The sequence below is a fragment of the Melanotaenia boesemani genome, chromosome 7 (assembly GCF_017639745.1).
Source record: "Melanotaenia boesemani isolate fMelBoe1 chromosome 7, fMelBoe1.pri, whole genome shotgun sequence".
Taxonomy (NCBI): Eukaryota; Metazoa; Chordata; class Actinopteri; order Atheriniformes; family Melanotaeniidae; genus Melanotaenia; species Melanotaenia boesemani.
The window spans coordinates 12,514,545-12,535,777 of record NC_055688.1 but is presented as its reverse complement, the minus strand read 5'-3'; positions in this window follow the sequence as shown (position 1 = coordinate 12,535,777).

Below are 21,233 nucleotides of genomic sequence, written 5' to 3'. Positions count from 1 at the left end.
CCTCCCCCCTCGCTCAATATGAGAGTCCCCTCGCTGTCTTTTGCCCAGAGGCGTTGTCTATGGTTGCCGGCTGTGTGTGATGAATCGTTATCTCCAGGCAATGCTGCTCGCCTGGGTAATAAAGTACCAGCAAAGCGGAGACAAAAGGAATTTGTCACAGTTGCCTCCTCGATATATCAGTGACCTACCGGCCGATTTAGCTCCCAATTGGTGGGGAGGGGGACCGGTGGGCTGCCCACCAAATTAAAATGAACGGAGAAAATAAGAAGCAAAAGGGCAAAGTTGCGCGTGTACGAACTAATAGAAGCTCAGCCATTGAGAAAGGTTCATCCATTTTTTACTTTAAATTACTATATGGGCCCCCTCCTGGGTCTACACAAAAATAAAACACTATTACTATCAGTATTATTCATTTCTGTGTGACCTTCGGTGCTGTTTTCTCTGCAGGACGCACAGATGTATTTGAAGCAGGTTTTGTGCAGACTTGCAGGTGTTCAATGTTTTGAAGGCATCGCAGGCACCTCCAGGTTTTGTTTAAGGCATTTAAGGAATCAAACATTTGAACTCTCTCTCTCTCTCTTTCTCTCTCTCTCTCTTGTCAGTTTTAGACTGATGACTATTCGTACCATCTTTATGTTGTTTTGTTTGTATAACACTGAATAAGCAGAAAAAATACAATTAAAGCAGACCAGAAGATTACAAGCATTACAGAACACAACACAGCATAATTGTATTTACTGTAGTTAGTAATAACTGAATTGAAGTGGACTTGAGAGTGCCACATTTTCTGTAATATGTGAACCGATTCAGTAAACTATCCCACTCTTCCCTCAAAATAAACTTTTGACAGCTTTGCAAAGCCTTTGTATATTATGATAATTTTGTTTGTGTCACAAATTTAAGCTAAGTCTGTCATTTGTCTTTTCTCCAGATCACCTCGAAGACTTATTTTTCTGTGAAGAAAAATAATGACCAATATTACTGATCAAGAGAACGGTAACCCTTGTTCATCAGTGTGATGACATTAGTATTATAATATAATGTAGTATATAGTATAGTATTATAATAATGCCAATAGACAAAAATAGAATTGTTTACAGTTCAAGAATTGTATAAGATGAGCTTTTGAACTCAAATTCATTAAATAAAATGGACAAATAACATTTAACCCAATTCAGAACATATATTACAAACATTATTTACACTTGCATTTAGAGTCTACCATTTGGATGTTCAACGAACCTTTAAGAACTTATTATGGCAGGAAAATTTGATAAAACCTGTCATCCTTCTCTCTTCCTGGCCCTGTTTGGTCCGTTGCTGCCTTTACATTGAATTTCAGAGTAGACACACCCAGAAAAAACAGGGTCTGGGTTCGACAAAGGATGTTTGGTCAATTGCAAAGAGTCTGAATGTTTCCCTAGTGTCAACACTTTGCTGAAGTTGACATGTTGTGGACCAGCAATACTTTCACTGACATATGGAGGGTTCAGGACAAAGAGCGAACATAGGCTGCACTATAGACATGTGGACTTTTGCAGCACAACTGCAAGCTTCTTAGGGTATTTCGTTGCTAAAGATCCCATATTATACATTTTTTTCAACAATTTCATAGGGGTATCAGAGGTCCAACAACAATGTTTTCAAATTGTGTTACCCCAAATTCAGCCTTGGTCCTTAATTTCAGCCATTCACAAAGTGCATAGTGAGATCTACTGAGAACGGGCTATTTCTTTGTCTGAATCTTTAAATGTTCATGAGTGGTACCTGTCCACGCCCACTCCACACCTCTCTCTGGGAGAGGATCTGAATTTTGCTTGGGGGGAGGGTCAATGTCAGCATCCACTACCCAGGGGCTGGTTATTCCCTTCGTGAGGTCACAAAGGGAACGATCTCAGACTTGCCCATTTGAGCACACATTCTGTAACAAAGTTGAGCAAGTGAGAGAGGAGACGAAATGATTTCATTGTGTGCCTCATACACAGGCTTTGAAGGTCACATATGACTGTTAGAAAACCTTTAGAAAGTGAATATTGCATAATATGGGACCTTGAAAGTTGGATGGATTTTGCTAGTGTGCTTAGAGAAGCCCTACTGAAGTGTTGGAGATTTTCCCAAACCTAAGCTAATTCAGCATCCATCTTGCATCCTACCTGTACTCTGAACTCTCTCCAGCAAGTAAAAGTCAGTCCAACGTTGATTCTTGTCTTATGTTTTGTTTTGTTCCTTTTTAAATGTTGTTTCCACTCTTCAAACAATACAATTGTATCCATATTCAAGGCGACTACAGTATAATAAAGAGCATAATTCCTTAATTCATTGAACCTCGAAGAACATTGTGCCTAATGGGCCTACTTTGCATTGATCTTTTGACATGTTTTTACTGAATTCATGTTGCCTAGACAAAACCTCTTTTGTTGTTTTTATTTTTATTTTATTTTTGTTTTGTTTTGTTGTTTTTTTGCTTGCTTGTTTTGTTTTTGGCCAAAGATTAACTAAAGTGTAGACCTAAATGTGTAAAAATAATAATAATAATAAAATACTGTGGCATTCAACACTTTCAGTGCAGTGGAGAAGATAAATATTGACCAAATGTCTTTTTGTTTGACATTTGTCCCTTTGTAAAGCATTTATGTAAAAAGATGTATTTAAACACACACAAACACAAAAAAGAAACCCATGTCTTAATGCAGAACTGATGTGAGCTTCCATCACCCTGCTTAGCATTGACCACCTTCTCATACATCACCACCAAGCTGGAAATTGGATTTTTTTTTTCTAGTTTGTCCATGAATTTACATTTTTTACATTTCTGCATTTTGTAGCTTCACTACATACTGGACACAATCAGAAACTCCTACACAGCTTCTTTCCTAAGCTGTCAAAGCCAGCAGTCCAAAACATGCACCTTGTCTTTTGTTTGTCTTATTAAAGAATTAGTGCAAAACTATGTAGAAGGTGAGGGAGTTGACCAAGCAGGGAAGGGAAGGCTTCCCCACTGGTGCAAAGCCTATCCGAGATGATATGAGACGGGAGAGTCACCCACTCTTTCTCCACAGTTTTCCACAAACACTAAAGTACCCTGGCCTCTCTGTCCTGTGGTTCCCTTCTCTTTCCTTCCTACTTGCTCCTTGTCTAAGAGGGTGGGTAACAACAATAAGCAAGTGTGGGAAGTGAAATGCAAAACAATCTGATGCAACCAGTGCTGGTCAAAGATAATGTAAACCCCTAAGAGAACCTCAACTGTGGCGCCCCCCAAAACAAAATGTGTAAAAAATGCACACATTGTTTTGTTTTGTTTTTTTCATTTATTTATTTATTTTTTTTTATTATTTTTTTTTACCTGAAATTACAGCAGCAACAACTTAGGAGCCAGTGTTTGGCCCTTCATTGGGTTTTTGCACTGAACTGACGTACTCTAAAAATGCATTTCAAATATTAAGCAAAATATCTTGAAATGCTGTCAGTTAAATTTTAGCATATGAACTACTACTTATTTAAAGTAAAGTACAATGATGATATTTTACTGGATTATAATACTAATGACATCAACACACACAACAAAATCAATAAATCTTTGTAGTTTGGTAATTACTTAAAATCTTAATGATAAAAAAAAAACATTGCATTATCATTTATTTAATATGATCCACATTCACTTCCTCTGTAGGACTAATGAACTTGTCCAGGGCCCGGGGCCCATTTACATATTAACAATGTTCTGTTTGACCAAACTCTTGGTTTAAGTTGTATTCAGTAACTGAACCCATTCCACGTGCACTTTAACAGCTAGAAACTTGTGAAATATGACATGGAAAATGGTTAAAAAAAAGATATATGACATGATACAATGAGATCATCACAAAGACATTTATATTTCACATGTTCACGAAACTGCACATACAGCAACATGTCTAATAGGATAATAACTCATGGAGCAAAATTTGGCTTCTACAAAAACAAATCTGAAAGCTCAAGTCAAGGTTATTAACACAAAATCTACAAAGTATTAGATCTTAATAGCAAATAATAATTTAAAAAAAATGCAGGAACTTGAAAAAAAAGTAAATTTGATCACATAAAATTATGCAGTGATGAAATGCATTCAAAATTAAAGGCTAAAATTAAATAAATTGAATAAATTTAAATACAAAATATTAAATGAAACTAGTTATTTAATAAACCTTTCTTGGATTTTTTAAGAGCTGCAAGGCATGACAGACATTTCTGCATCTGTTTTTTTTTTTTTTTTTTTTTTTTTAATTTTATGTTAAATTTCATTTAATACTTCACAAGTGTTAAATGTTTGGTTCCTAGATGCTGCTTTAGTGTTGAAGGCTTCTGTACTGCATAGCGTTAGCTATTGTTAGCTAACACTGCCTACAGACCTCTCAGCTCTGCTTTGTTAACTCCATTCACAAAACCACGATTAGTTGGATTGTTCTTGCGCAATATTTTTTTCCTTTTGGGGGGTGGGCGGGGTTGCCACCATTACAACAATATATAAAGTTCCTCAGGCTTGGAAAAAAACTCACTCAAATTGCAGAACTTAAAATTTTAAATTGCAACTTCTCATGATAACGGTAAAACATCTCTTGGTAAAACAGTAACCACATATAGCTACCGACTGTTTATGTCTTTTCATTTTGATACGTATTAACTACATCACTTGGGCAAAACATGAACTTAACCAGCAGTGTGACCGTAGCCTCGTGTTAACACTTGCTGGTAAATTTGGCTTGCAAATGCAGCACTCCCTCCCAACAGATGGCGCCCTAGGCAACTGCCTGTGTCGCCTATAGGAAAGACCAGCACTGGTAAACATATCTGAGGCTAAAATAGAACAAAATCCCGGACAATTTTGAAACTCCAGCCTGATGCATTTTTTGGCTCTAAAAAATGGCATGCACGCATAAAAGATGTCTGCCTACCCTAGCTGATATCAAGTTGCTAGCATGTGACGTAAAGTAAAACTCAGCTGTTTATGCAGTGTCCCAGACAAAACAGTTGTGTAGTGTGGTTTCTCAGCCTAAGAACACTGCTGGGCAATGGCAGCACTAGGAATTTAAATAATAAATGTTTTTTTTTTATTTTTTATTTAACCTTTATTTAACCAGGTAAAAAATGTTTGAGAACCAGTTCTCATTTGCAAACATGACCTGGCCAAGAGGCCCCAGCAGGAATAAATAACGTACATACATACAAACATACAACTGTGCATACACAAGAACCACAATACAACAATACAAAAAATACACCTAACAACCTAAAAATGTCACTGCACCATCAAAACAAATTTAGAAACACATAAGATTGGAGAGCTACATAGGGCTACTTTAAAGTCACAGATTCTCAGCTGGACTGGGGTCTGGCTTTTGAAAAAAAAATTAAACTAGTTTTCCTTGAGAATATTTTTCTTATTTAGCATAATTTATCATCTCTTCAACTCTGACCACTTCCGCAGTCCCTCAAAAATTTTTTAAAAAGGCCCACAGCATATTGCTCCCACCACCATGCTTCACTGTAAGGATGGTGTTCTTGGGTGATGAGAGATGTTGAGTTTTGCCAAACATGGCATGTTCTTTAATACAACCATCTTCAATATGTTTGGGAGTCTCCCACAAACATTTTGGGAAATGCTAAATGATTTTGATGATGGCACTTGTCTGTGAAGCCCAGCTCTGTGGACAATACAGCTATGCCCTATGGGCACTACAGCAGTCTCTGCTAAGGAGCTTTTAGGCTCCTTCAGAGTTACTGGTCTTTTTATTGCCTCCCTGATTAATGTCTTCCTTGCCTGGTCTGTGTGTTTTGGTGGACAGCTCTTTCTTGGCAGATTTGTTGTGTTGCCATATTCTTTCCATTTTTTAGTGATTGATTTGATGGTGCACCATGAGATTTTCAACTTCAGCATTTTTAATTTTTATAACCCAGGTTTAATTTGTATTAATACCCATCTTTCTTCCTGACCTGTTTGGGAAGCTTTGGCCATAGCTTGCTTGGTGGGACATCTTGATTAGTGATGTTGCATATTTTGGGCCTTTCAGAACAAGTATATACAGTATTAAAATCATGTGACATCCAGGTGGATTTAGCTACTGTAAGTGACTTTTGAAGGTGACTGGTATCACCAAAGCTTGTAGGAGTATCGCAAAGGAGATGACTACATGAATACAAATCAAAAGGTAAATTGAAATTACAGGTTGAAACACAAAAATAGGTGGTTAAACACCCTTTGAAATCCATTTAATCTTATAAAAACAATAAAGTTGTTGCCCTTAAAGTCCACTGGTTTATTTCAAACCAATGAGGGGCTAAAAAGCAATGGTATTGCAAACAGAGCAAGCCGGTGTAGACACCTTTTGCTTTTCATCTGTCATTTGTGGATATTTAATGTCACACAAAATGGTTTGCCAGAGGAAAAGTTCATTCCAGGTTTCCATTCCTTAAAAGTCTAAGCAAAGAGTAAACATCAGATGACATGCTTTGGCATGTTATTCATACACTAAATGATAACTGAACCATACAAAAGATGTTGATTTCACTTCACAATTTGCTATTTGTATTTAATACAGTTAAAACAGAAAGATTATATATACATATACATATATATATATATATATATATATATATATATATGTGTGTGTGTGTGTGTGTGTGTGTGTGTGTGTGTGTATTCTAGCAGAATTCAAATTAAAATTGGACTTTTTTCATGCAAGGTGCATGTTTTGTATTTATATTTTGAAGAAGCAGCTCTTGGCCAGTTGTGACCAAAGTCTTCTAAGTCTTAAATTAAACGTTGTTGGTTGAACCCTAGAAAACCCGCTGTGTCCACAGGAACCACGTTCATTTCACTTGGGCTTTTATTTCCCATCATTTCCATTTTTTTTAAAAAATATAAACAATATGCAAAAATGTAGTTTTCTGCCTCGGAAAATGGGTCTACAATTTGCGCGGTTAACAGGGTGCAATGATTCAAGAAAAATCATCAATCTGCAGAGTGTAGAGCCACCAGTGTCCTGCAACAAATTATAAAACCCATCAAGAACCATCCTGTTCTGTGGAACCCTTTATATTGAGAGTGTAGAATTACATTATTCTGCATTTGGAGGGTTTAGTCCTTGACTCTTCGCCTCCCTCAGGGGAAAACCTGGCGCCTCCTGCCCGTATCAGACGACTCAAAACTGCACAGAGATGAGGGGAGGGGAAAAGGTGGAGGGGGGAGAAAAAACAGTAAAGAAAAGAGGGGATAAAGCGCTGAAAGGCAGGCATGGGACTGAAAGGATGGAAGGATGTCACGTTACTGAGCGTCACAGGCCCCCGCAAAATACAGGTATTATTATTTTTATTATTATTATTATTATTATTATTATTAGTTTTAGTATTGTTATTATTATTATTATTATTACTATTATTATTATTATTATTATTATTATTATTTCCAAAAGTCATCCTAAATTGTTTTAGTTCAGCCTATTAAAATAATAATAATAAAAAAAAACTTCAGCAGGTAAAATAAAAATCGTCATTTCATTACTGGAAGTCCGATTTCTTGTCTCCATCTTTTCCTCGCTTCCTTTAAATGCAAAACGATTCATTTCGCTTCATTTCGCTCTTCTCTGCTGTTTGCCTCAGATAAACCTATCGATTAGACATCAGTTAGATTCCTAGCCGGGCTTTATTGAGTAAGTTGGTGAACCTTAAAGTGAATTACAGGAACTGCTCTGCCCCTCCGGTGAACTATTTACGTGAATCTAATTTACTTTGATAAAGACCATCTATTTTATTTACTCTGATCGCCATTTTCATCGCAGGTTTATTGGGAGATTAGAAGAGTGGAGGCTGTGGAGGATTTGGATGATTTTGCGTTGTTTAGATGATTTTTTTCTGCTTTTTCTTGTTCTTGTTGATTTAAAGTGACAGCGCGAATCAGTATTATTTATTCTTTTCAAGTGTAGTCATATGTTTGGAAAAAAATATAAGTCACTGAATTTAGCAATGCAGTTATATATTTCGTCAATAAAAATGTTTGCCTTTTTTTTATTATTTATTTATTCTTCTTCTTTGCAGGAATCACCCACAAAAATGACCGGTTTCGTCCAGAACTGCATCCTTCAGCAATGCAAGAAAAAAAAAAAAAACACACACACACACACACATCACATTACTATGTGTTTAAGTATACAGAAAAACAGTATCAATGTTTACTCTTTATGCATTTTTAACAAATATATATATTTGAGTTAATATTTGATTGTTTTTTACATTTTGAAAACGCGCTTATATTCAATGTGGTTTATAATGATGTTTGTACTTGGTTGTACCTGAAAATGTCTACTTCTTTTGCGAGCTGTTAGCATAAAGGACTGATATTTAAACAGCACTTAAATAAGTTGTGTGTGAGGAGCGGTTATGCATCTCGATCTGTCTCAACTGTTCGCTCATCCTCCTCTGAACCTCTTGATCCAACAGTCTGCACTGAGAGCCTGTTGTACACATGCAGCGTATTTAAGTGTAATTGGCCATATCATTGGCTTTTGTATTGTTTACAAAGGGGGCAACAGGAGTGGTAATTTAATTTCCTCCGACGCAGTGAAGGGCCACCAGCCGCCTGTCAAGCTCAGCCTCCCTTACCCCGGGCAACGGGCAGAGAAGTGGCCCCGGGTGAATCTGGAGAGGGAGGAGGATAAAGGCGAGATGGAGGGGGTGAAAGTGACATCTGCCTCTAAATAAAAGTCAATTTGAATGATGTGCTGTAATAAATGACCACTTTTAAAAAAGGGAAAAAAAGGAAAAAAAAAAATCAAATCATAGCTGGGGGAGGTTATAACACAGAAGTGCTTTTGAATGATGGAAGTTTACTTTGTTTCCCCACTAGCATCAATTTCTAATTTAAATCTAACTAATCAAACTTCACAATTTTCATTAAACAGGCTACATATTGGCTGGCTTAAAGTCCAACTGAATAATTACTTTCTGTCCTCTTGCAACATCAATTTTTAGATATTACCTACAAACGTGTGATTTTGGTTCCAGAGTTAAACCTGTTAATGATATATATATATATATATATATATATATATAATTATTATTATTATTATTATTTTAGGCGATAAAAGAGCAGCTTGTCAGCCCATAAACAAGATTCTTTGAAAAATGTAAAACAGCAAAAATATTTCTAAACATAAGCAGTTTTTGGTATGATAGATTTCTATCCTTAATTTAAGTTAATCAGCAAGACATTGCTTCCCTTTTCATCACATGGTTTCTTCTCCATCAACAAAAAACAGTAATTGGGAAGGAAGGGTCCTCAAATATGATGACTTTGGAAGATGTTGATAAAAATAGGATGAAATACACAGTATTGCTGAATTCTGGGAATAACTTGAAGATCTGGAGTTTCTCATATCACCGCACTGTGTGTGTGTGTGTGTGTGTGTGTGTGTGTGTGTGTGTGTGTGTGTGTATATATATATATGTATGTATAAACTCTCTAAAATTTCAGAGCTTAAAATTTTAAATAATAAAAATACTTATTTATGGCTATAGTGATTAATTAATTATTCTGTTAAAAATTAAAATAAAGAAATAAACTTTCATCTGGTCAGTCCTTGTTTTTGTTCCTTAAATAAAACAGTGAGTTTAAAGGGTAGAATGTATTTGCAACAGGCTTACATAAATTAACTCTTTATTGGCATTAAAGACATCTGATGAAGAATGAATCACTTACAGTGTTTTGTGTGTGTATTTGTTTACTACACTAGAAAAGAGAGAGAAAGATGGCACATTAGGCCTGAGGGCACATCATTATTAGAGAGCCTGGCTTCCCTTCTTTTCTTTCCATCTCACCCCCACCACCCGCACCACCCCCCTCTACCAGACCCACTTCATCCACTCACAGGGGTGGTCGAAGGCCAAACAGTGCCAGCCATCGTGAGAAGGCTTTCATAGAGCAACACTGTTCTTGCTAATTACATCGTGATACAATGCAATATTCCTCTGCAAATATTCCCACATAAATTCATTTCATAAGTCATTAAAAATACAGCGGGTGAGATCATTTTCATCACGGTGTCCCAATACAATACAGCATGATGCCTGCTTTTACATCACCGCCAAATGTGCCAAGTCCCCCCAGTTCAACGGCAACCTGGTAGGCATTAACTCAACATAATGTCTCACAAATTAAAGTATTGCTCAGGCTACCGCCATGGCATCAGATAAATGTGCTCTATTAGGAGGCCCCAAGCTGTGCACAAAACAATTGATTGCTTGTTTGTGTTTTCATATGGCATCCGTGCACATGCAGAGTGATGGATGAGAGCCCGCCATCTCAAGTTGCTGTTAGTCTATTGCTATTGGTGTTTTTCTTCTTCTCCTCTAATAGGAGAGTTAGCTGGTTCCTCACAGATGCACCTTATATTTTCTTTATTGAAGATGTAGGAAGGCTGAGAAGGGGAGACAGGCCAAGGGGGCTGTTGGGAGTTGAACCTGGGCCAATATGAGCAGATGTAATTGTAAAGCCATCAAAGTGTTAATTGCAGTTATGTTCACACTGCAGAACATTTTCAGTTTTTAATTGCTGCTTGAGTTACATTTTATTTTTATTTGGTATTTTGGTAACACTTCACGTTTATTTTTGGATGTAATCTGATTCTGCATCTGCAAGGACAGCAAAAAGGTCAGCATGTCATATTTGTTTTTGTATCACACACACTACTGTTAAATCTGTCCTGGTCTAGCAGCAATAACATCTACAGGCACAGTTTCCATTGTATTTTGTGTGACTGGACACAAAGATAAGTCAGAGGAGCACAGTGTCATTGCACAGTATTTTTGTAAAATCCACAAAACAAGACTGTTGCATTACATTTGAGAAGTGAAAAAGTCCACATGTGTAGCTTGAAGGTAAATGGTAAATGAAGGAGTAGTGAGATGTAGTTTTCACCACTCTACTGTCAAAAGGGATAGCTGAGCACAATACCACTCACACACACACACACACACAAACCATATATATATGTATATATATATATATATATATATATATATATATATATATATATATATATACATGTCTCACAGTAAAACACTGAGATTTTAAAAAACCTCGCTGCATTACCACTGATATTACCCAAATAAAAACCTTTCCCTACTCCCCAAACTTTCCCTGAAAAGTGCAGCTGGTAGAGGGGTAGGACTGTTTTGATTCCCCAGAATTCTTGTGGCGCAGGGCTATGAGATGAAGAACTCTCCTTGGTGGAAACATGAAGCTTTGAGAAGTGGATGGACGACGAGATCAAGACTCTGTTTTTTCTATTAATATTTTATAAGAGTTATCTGTGCAAGGCACATACAATACAATATGTGGCTCTTCAGAGCGTGTTTGCCATGCATGATACTGAGCCTCACTTTAAGTGGGCAATTTGAAATGACAGTGTATGGAAGAATAACCAGAAGCTGGCAGAGCTGAATGTAAGGCACTGTTTCATCCCTTAAATGAAAGGACAGCCTGACACATAAAATACCATAACATATAAGACCACCACCAAGTAGCAACATTTCAAAAGAAGTTTAAGGTAAAAATAAAACAAAAGAGAGGAGGAGACAGCAAAACCAGTCGAGCAGTTGGCTGTAAGATCTGGGCAGCTCCCCAAACCAAAAGTCCAAACCAAACCCAAAGAGTCAAAACTGAAAACTGGACCACTGGAGACTCCCAACTCAAAAGGCGAAAGAAGCCAAATGACACAGCAGCAACACAGGAATTGGTGATGGCCCACCAGGTCACCTCTACAAGGCCTTATATAGTCTGTTTTGGCTAATCAGATCTGTAACATAAAAAGCAACCATCAAACAGGGTTCACTGTGCAACAGTGGTGCAAGTAACACCCCCAGCCCTAAGTGTTAACCAGTGGGTACATAAACATCCACTAGTCAACATTGGAAGGGAGCATGACAATGCATCAGCCATAATTTTCTTATGTCCATGTATATGTTTGGCCTGTACTTTAAAAGAATGAAGAAATAACACCCACCGCATCAGTCTTTGGATTGAATTATGTATTTGGTGAATAAATACTAGAGGATTATGATTGGTATTGACAGTAACGGGGCAAGAAGAGGAACGATGTAAACCTCAAAATGTTTTAATGCTGATACCAAAGCAAGGGCCTCCCTCTTGATTGTTGAATACACCTTTTGGTGTGGGTTGAACTTCTTAAAGGACAAGCAAAACTGGATGTTTCACCCCATAGGGGTCATCCTGCATTAAGACAGCACCCATCCCTGCCTCATTGGCATCCACTGTCAACTTAAAAGGCACTGAAAAAGACAGCACAGCACGGATGATGCATGCGTTAAGACAGTCTTGGCAAACAAATTTAACCTTTGGACTCAACAGGTCGTAAGAGAAGCACTGACAGCGGAAAGGTTCCTAAAGGAACACTGGAAATAATCTGCCATCCCAAGAAAGCGCTGCAACTCATGCCTAGGGGAAGGTACAGGAAAGGAATCTATTGCCTCAATCTTGGAATTCACCAGTTGCACTTGGCTATTTCCCACAAGCCATTCATCTATCCATTTTCTACCACTTATCTGGGATCAGGTTGCGGGGGCAGCTGCCTAAACAGGGAAGCCCAGACTTCCCTCTCCCCAGCCACATTTGCCAGTGTGTCCTGGGTCTTTCCCGGGACACCTCACGAGGGAGGTGTCCAGAAGGCATCCTGACCAGATGTCCAAGCCACCTCATCTGGGTCCTCTGGATGCAGAGGAGCAACGACTATACTCTGAGCCTCTTCCAGATGACCAAGCTTCTCACACTATCTCTAAGGGAGAGCCCGGCCACCCTGTGGAAATAACTAATTTTGTCCACTTAAATTCCTGATTTCATTTTTTTCAGACACTACTCACAGCTTGTGACCATAGGTGAGGGTAGGAATCTAGATCGACCGGTTAATTGACTGGCCTTTTGGCTCAACCCCTTCTTCATCACAATAGACTGAAGCAGAGTCTGCATCACTGCAGACACCACACCGATCCACCTGTTGATCTTCTGTTCCATCTTTTCCTCACTTGTGAACAAGACCCCAAGATACTTAAACTCCACTTGGGGCAATACTTCATTCCTGACCTGGAGAAAACACTCCACCTTTTCTGTCTGAGAACCATAGTCTCGAAATTTGGAGGTATTGATTCTCATCCTAGTTGCTTCACACTAGGTTGTGAGTAGCTCCAGCGCGAGCAGAAGATCTCGGCCTGATCAAACCAACAGATCCACATCATCTGCAAAAAAGCAGAGACCCAATCAGAGGCCAACAAACCAGATCCCCTCAATGCCTCAGCTGCACCTGGAAATTCTGTCCATAAAAGTTATGACAAGTTATGAACAGAATCGGTTACAAAGGACAGTCTTTGCGGAGTCCATCCCTCACTGGAAGTTAATCTGATTTACTGCCGGCTCTGGCACCAGTCACACAGGGACCAGACAGCTTGTACAACGAAATAGAAGAGCTGCTTGGCTTTCTTGGCCAGTGATGTGGTGTTGATGGTCCAGGAGAGGTCCTCTGTGACGTGCACACCCAGGAACTTGGTGCTGCTTACTCTACCCTCTATTGACGGTCAGAGGTCAAACGCATTCTTCTGAGAAGCATGAGCCGGCACCCACTTGCACATCAAAATGCATCACAACAGAAATAACCAGAGAGCACACCTGCAATTTCTTTTTCAGAAACCACAATATCAAACAAGGGAACAAGTGAAGGATCTTGACGCTGCTTGGACACAAGTTGCTCACAGGACAAATACATATCACAACCAGCCTCAGACTTAATCTCCAAAATACCTGAATGGTCAATAATACAAGGTGGCTTCACAGCAGGCAGGGTCACGGTGTCAGAGACAGAGCTTCTCGAATTAGCACCAGCTATAAAACTGTCTATTTGTCAGCCTCTGACATGCTCTGTGACTTCACCATTGCAACAGTGTGTTGCGATGGTGCGAGTAACAGTGCACACGGGAAAAACTGTCAGGAATATCCCTTGAAGATAATCAGGGCCATCAGAGACCACAGAGAGCATCAAAACATCAGGATTCACCAGTACCTTGCCCCAAGCCAAATCATTTCCAAAGAGAAAATCAACACCCTTATTGGGAAACAAGGAACAAGAGGCCACAACCACATTACCTGACACCGAGTCAGATTCCAGATCAATACAGTGCAAAGAAACATTAACAAATTTTGAAGCAAAACCTTGAACCGGTTCGCTGGTCCTCAGACAAGACTTTTCACCAGGACACCTCCCACAGACCTTATATATAGTCTGGGTTGGCCAATCAGATCTGTAAGACAAAAAGCAACAATTAAACAGGGTTGACAGCACAACAGTGGCGCATGTAACAGGCACACGAAGAAATCTGAGAAAAGTTCATGAAAATGAAACAAAAATTTGAGAAGCTGAAGGACCACAACAGCTGAAATGGGTCAGACAGGTGTAAAATAAGTGGTATTGGTCTGATAAGAATACATTTTCTAGAACTTTGCACTGTGGTGGAAATACAAACCTTGCAGATTACCAGGAATTCTTTTACCCTGGTAAATAAATTCAGATTAATAAACTTCCCTGGAAATGTTGGTGGAAAACCCCTTATGGTGTCTTTATAGTGGCGCTGGTGAAGTTTGGTATATTTTAACACTTTGCAACTTCCTAACAAAGCTAATTTAGCATCTATTTTACATCCTGTCTCTTCTCTGACCTTTCTCCAGCGAGTAAAAATCTGTCCTCTCAGGATTCTATGCTCAATCAGCTATGGTGTGTGTTTGAAATGGGCAGTGTGTTTTTATCCAGGCAGGAACACAAAGCAATGCTCCAAAGCAATGATGATCCTAGGAATGTGCATAATGAATGTTAGTGTGCCATCAAACGAGTCAGACACAAAGAGATTTACTTATGAAGTGTTGCTTTAAAACTCATGTCACAAAGTGGCATATAAATAATAAGCCTGATCTCCAGCCTAACTCATCATGTACTGTTTAAAGTCTCCTTAGATTTCAGTGTAGCCCAATGGATTTTGTTGGCATAGTCTTTAAATTAAGTTACTATTTAGAAGTATTTAAAAGCTATTAAAGCCATTTATTTGTTTGTTTGTTTGTTTTTTCTGAATGTAACCAAACTGTTAGTGAATGCAACAATGAAAGTAACACACATAAAAAAAAACAAACAAATATTAACAAAACTTTTTTTTAATGGTTTATTAACCAAAGTTAACCAAGTTACCCAAATCAAACTTTCCATGCACATAGTGTGTATGGTAGGAAATTACAAGCTTGAAAAGATGAAAATTAGAAATAAGTGTGTCTTAAAATATATTAAATGTTTAGAGGTGACAAATATTTGCTTGTCAATAAAATGTTGATATTGTTTTAATTATTTAAAGTTTAGCTTGTGGTAAAGTAAAAAAAATATATATATTCCACTGGATAAAATATGTCACCACTTGGTTACAGGACACATTTTCTTATTTAAACTGAAAGGAAGTAGATCTTTTATAAGTCCTTAAAAAGTCCCCCCCCCCCCCCCCCCCCCCCAACACAAAGCTTGGAGCTCAGTGTGGGAATCTAACTTTGTCAAAAACAAAAAGCCAGTTGGGAGGAGAGTAGAAAGTGTACAATGCTTCCTAGAAGTTGGCCTATATTTTAAGAGCTTTGACTCTTGAAGGAAAGACATTCTGCATCTGATTTGATGTCAATATGGTTTCACAAAGCCATGCAGATTTATCACTACGTTAGAAGAATATGCTGTACATTCTTTTGTGAATGAGATAGCAAGTTCTAAATTGGCATTCATTAAAACCTTGGTGGCTTTGTAAGAAAGGATTTATTTTGGTTCTGAACACGACTGGTTTCTAATCCTTACCAATTACATTTTATTTCTAACTTTAAGCAAATAATATTGTTGACCAAACCAAAGTGTCCTCCTGTGGTGTTATGTTGACATGTCACCAAGGCAAAGCACATCTATTTTGGTGATGGTAGGGTAGAAGAAAGATGAACTTTTAGACCTAATCCTGATCATTTTCTGTTACCAAATAGTTTTTATTTCTTACCCTAACCAGGTGTCCCAAATGTCATTGCCCAAAATCCAACCAGCAAGTGTTTTCGTATTGCCATTAGTTGATTCTTTGGCAAAATAAAAGCAAAACATCACTAAATAAATGAAAGCTAAACAACAGTTATCCCTCACACCAAGAGGCTATAGCTCATAACAGTTGTTTCAAAACTTATCAAGATGTCCTGCCATCCCCCCTCCCCCACTTGGTGTGCTGAAAGCCAGGTGTGAAACCTCAAACCGCAGCCTCAACAAATGCGTGCTTGGCTTTGAGATAGAGGTGTTTAGTCAAAACTCCTTTCTGATCTTACAGCAAATGGCAGCATTTTCCTTGATTGTTCTGTGTTTGTTTTTAGTCTTTTAATTCTCAAACTTCCCGTCTAAAGGTTCAACAGGTGTTTTCTGATTCTTCCATCTCTCTCTGGTAACAATCAGCCATTACATGGCTAAAGACTTCTTTCTCTTGTTTTCTTGGCAGTGGGTATGCAACGATTTTTGCATTACTGTTACAAACTGGTAAGGAATGTCGATCAGAACATCAGATGCAACAAGCTTGTTGCATACTCCATGAAAAGCAAGACCTTTCTTTATGTTCTCAAGGTGACAAGAATAAGAAAAAGTTTGTTTTGGTCCAGTTATTTTATACTCCACAAGAAGCTCAGCATTGCAGGGGGTGGATCTTTTGTAAGGTGTTTTCATGTACACTGAACAATTGACCCAATTATTTAATGCTTAACAAGAAACTTCATTTGTGGCAAGGCAGGGTTGTGCAAATGTCCGTGTCTTTATATACCACATGTATATACATTTTCATACTTTCTTGCCACCTTGATCAGCGGTTCATTTAAATTGTCCATTCAACCTCACACCACCGGAAATGTGGAAGTGACAGCTTTCCACTTCACGCTTTTCCATGTTAAGCGCACCCACATCAAACTATGTACACAATTCTTCTTGGAACCGCACAAAAAAGCTGATGTGTTGAGAAAAAGCTGCAAAAAGTGCTTTTTGGTGGATTCTGTTCACTCCTGTGACGAGGCACCTATGTCTAAAATCACCTTGTCTCACTGAGATAATGCTAAATTCAGATTTTAACATGGCACAAGAAATAAATTAGTTGTTTATGCATTAACAACAAAAAAAGCTATTCCATAGATTGATGTAATTTTATTAAGAAATTAATTTCTGACAAACACTGACAAAACTTCCAAATTTCTTTGCAAATGTATGAAGTTTTTTTTTTTATAATGATCTGGTGACCACTGAAATTTCCTCAAGACCCCCAGTTTAGTAAAGGCTGGTTTAGAGAATGCCCCAGTGGGTTGAATTTAAAGTTATTAAGTGGCCACCTGGATTTAACTAAGCAAATAGGTGGGAGTCTTACATTGTCCCTGACGACACAGATATATTCCAAGATGACAATGCTAGGATTCATCTGGCTCAAATTGTGAAAGAGTGGTTCAGGGAGCATGAGACATGATTATCGCACATGGATTGCCCAGCACAGAGTCCAGACCTGGACCCCATTTACAATCTTTGGTATGTGCTGGAGAATGCTTTGCACAGTGGTCTGACTCTCTCATAATCACTACAAGATCTTGGTGAAAAATTAATGCAACACTGGATGGCAGTAAATCATGTGACAATGCAGAAACTTACAAAACAATGACAGAGCAAATGCTGCCGTAATCAAAGCTAAAGGCGGTCCAACAAAATATTATAGTGAGTGAACTTTTTTTTGGTGGTGACTTGTTTATTGGCCAGGCAGTGTATCATTGTGACAGGAAGACTTGTTAATCTGGTGGAGTTGTGGTGGCTATACCAACTTCTTTGAGAAGAAATACTGGTGAAATTTCCTTTTCTACAAACTCACACCATCTTTTCTTGTATATGAAATTACAGTTGATGGAATTCAAACCTACTTTAAAAAAAAGAGTTTTGTTGCATGAATTGATGCTATGCACAGGTGCTGATTGCAGGTGCAGTGACAGAAAAAACATAGCTGGCCCCCATTGCTCTCTGCCATTACTCATACAAATTCCACCATTCCCTTCAACAGCCTGCCCACCTCTCATCACAACAAACAAAAATCAGCTAGATGTTCAAGGTAAGGGGTACCATGTTTTTGCTCCATTAAAAGTCAGTTTTTCATTAATTTTACATTTCATATGGTATTATTAAACAATGGAAGGGTGTTATGAGAAGATACATGATGCAGCTGCAGATTTTCATGCAGTAGATGATGAGTCTCCTGCTGTAAACTGGGTGTTTTATCTTGGGAACAAGCAGGCAAAAGGAGGCCTGGCTGCAGCAGCAGCCAAGGCAGCTAATTACATTTTCCATCTCGACAAGAATGGAGGATATCTTCCTATGTTATTAATCATAATGAAGGGAATATAATAAGCCACCATTCATCATGCTGTTGACAGTCATAGTTTGCCATTTGCAAGCCCAAGCATTCTTTTTCTTTTAATGGCTATAAACTGAATTAATGTACGCTGAGTTCAATGGCCACAATCAATTGTGTATGAGATTTAAGGCCTTTTAGCTTTGCCTTCTAAGATTTTGGACTTCAGTTTATCTGCTACACCATGTTCATGTGCTAAGATTTAACACAGGCTGAACATATTTTAGGAAAAAATTTCTTCAACATATTTTCAACTGCCTTAATCCTGTTCACAAACCCAATAAAATATCACTAAGTTTTCAAGTTTAAATATTAACTGAAATTGTAAAAAGAATTAGCAAAAAAAAAAAAAAAACAAACAAACAAACAAAAAAAACAACAACTAGGAGACAAGTCATTGCCCAACTCTACAGCTCAAGAGAGCATTTATGGCCTCTTCCAGCTCCTGTTTGTTTTACAGCACATTAACTGTATGGTTAAGTCTCAAGACTCTCATTATGTTGGTTTAAAGCTGTAGCTTGTCCTTGATAAAGACAAGAGAAACAGTGCGTCTAATTGGGCTACTCAAAAACTGTTCCTTTCCTTTTCTTAATCTTCTTTCCAAAACACAACATAAACACTCAATCAACTTTCTGCCATTAGCTTGTTCATTTAAATGTATAATTTACAATATTCTAAGTATTTGCTATGTGACACCAGTTCTGTCGTGGCATTGAAAGTGCAATCTCTCTTCCTGAAAATTGAGCTGCTGTGTTCTTTCTTCTTGTTTTGTGTGTTTTGGAAATTTTTTATTTCCATTCCACTCTTTCATCAGGGCTGTGGATGTATCTAAAAACATGCTGCTCTCATGTAAACACAGAAAAACATCCCTATTAAAGACAAATTGATGGCTTTGTTGTGTTGTAAATAAATGCTGTATTTCTTTACACCCTGTCCTGCTCCATGTGCTCTATAGAGCCCAGTCAGGGATGTCCTGCAGAGAGAAAACCTCACCTGCTGGATGTGATCATTAAAACAATGTCAAAGTCTAAATTTCAGGACATTTTTCTAAGTTCATGAGAGAAAATTTCTTTACTTTGAGCAACCAGCAAACATGGGTTTTCAACCAAATCTTAAATTCCACCTTCCTTTAATGGGTGTTTTTTTATTAGCTGTTTGTTATAGTTACAGATAAATAAAAACAATTCCACCTAAAGCCTGAAAGAGTTCATAATGTTAAATGCAGTGTGTGTTTCAATATATCAGGAAAAGCTTGTGATCACTGTTAAATGTTGAAAAGTTAAGAAGCACATTTATCTATTTCCTGTAATGAAATGTTTCCCGTTCACATGATTCCTTAGTGCCATAGTCTATGGGTTTTTATGGCTTTATATGTTTTGATTTTCATTATTTTATTTTTAACTTTGTTTTTTGTACTCAGTTTAAGATTTTTCTACTTAATTATGAAACTAATATTCTTTCTGTACCTTAAATATCTGTCTTCCTGTTTCATTTCGCAGAGCTTCCCTTCTTGTACACACTGTCATCTTTGCTTCCTGTTTTATATTTACATCAACTCTAAGTTGCTCGTCACCCTGCCTGTTGCTCATTTTGTGATTACTCTCCTGAGTATATAAATCAAAATTAAATCAAATCAAACTTTATTTATAGCATTTTGCAGCACTTTTATTTTGGCAATTTTCAGAAAAAAGTCATTCAAAGCAGCTTCTGCAAGCAGGGAAGATACATGTAAATAAATAAAATAAAAACAATACAGAAATAAAAATCTAGTTTAATGCAACAGTATAAAGACAAGTTTTAAGAGGTGATTTCTGCAGTTCTGTGAAAGACTATTTCTAATGGAAGGTGCATAACAAGAAGCAGCTTCTCCATGTTTAGTCCTAACTCTGGGAATAGAAAGCAAGAAAGCATATAATCTATGTTCATTGTCATTCCTCCCATGTGTTTGGTGCTCTATTCCATATACAACCAGTATTCTGCCTCTCAATATTTATGCTTTGGATCTTTGCTCTGACCCTCCTGCCACCTTTTTGCAATCAAGTAATAAAGTTTTGCTTGCTAGTTTCTGCAGTTTACTCTCTTGGGATTAACACCATGACACATCTGTCCAAGGCAAAGGGACACCCCTTATCATTTTTTTCCAATTCCCATTCTCTTGATTCCTCTGCTTGACTCCTATCTTTGCATTTTAGTCCCTCCAAAGATAAGAGAATCAGAGGTGAAGACAGATATAAGGAGAGAGGAGGCGAGAAAACAGGCTATCTTCAGTTTAAACAGACATTAGTTCAACAGTTAAACCTGTGCATAGGGAACCTGTTGTCATTTTTATTCCAGCTTACAGCTGTATTTAATCATTTATGTCAGATGAGCATTATATCCTGTTGTGAATGTTTTATAGTTACATTTAATTCAGTTTACAAACTGGAATTAATATATCAGGATATATAGATGGATTCCAAAAAGACTGACATAAAGGATACACCTGTGTATCATCGCTTATAGCTCCTCCAGCAAGCCCACTCTCCTCAATCCTCTAATTTTAGAAGTGAGGCACCCTTCAAATTATCTGTCTGGGATCAATTTCCAGGTCACATGCAGGAGGACAGAGGAGAGAGGACATGAAGAGGTACAAATTAGTTTAATGAGATGAGGCAACAGAAATAAATAACAATGCTAAACAGCTACAACATGCACATCTTTTGATTGTGGGAGGAACTTTTGAG